This window comes from Neophocaena asiaeorientalis, unplaced genomic scaffold (genome assembly GCF_003031525.2).
Source record: "Neophocaena asiaeorientalis asiaeorientalis breed wild unplaced genomic scaffold, Neophocaena_asiaeorientalis_V1.1 scaffold114, whole genome shotgun sequence".
In the NCBI taxonomy this organism is placed as follows: Eukaryota; Metazoa; Chordata; class Mammalia; order Artiodactyla; family Phocoenidae; genus Neophocaena; species Neophocaena asiaeorientalis.
In genome coordinates, this window is record NW_020173116.1 from 14,351,075 (window position 1) to 14,351,361 (window position 287).

The following is a 287-nucleotide window of genomic DNA, read 5'->3' on the forward strand; positions in this document are numbered from 1 at the left end:
GCGGGAGGAGTGGGAGGCGCACCGAGGACGGGGGTTGCGGGAGGGGGGCGTCTCTCCGCGGCCCCCGCGGCCCCTCTGCCACCAAGTGAGCCTGCCGATGGCAGGAAGAATGGGGAAGGCCGGGTCTTTGTCCCGCTGGGGAGGGGAGGGGAAGGACCAGTCGCCCACACTCCAGGCCGAGGGCTCCTCGGACGTTCTGTGGCCCCCTCCGGGCCAGGAAGACCTAGCAGAGGAGGAGAAAGCGCCTCCCACAGCAGAGCCCAGGCCCCCGAGCCCGGCCTGGGGTG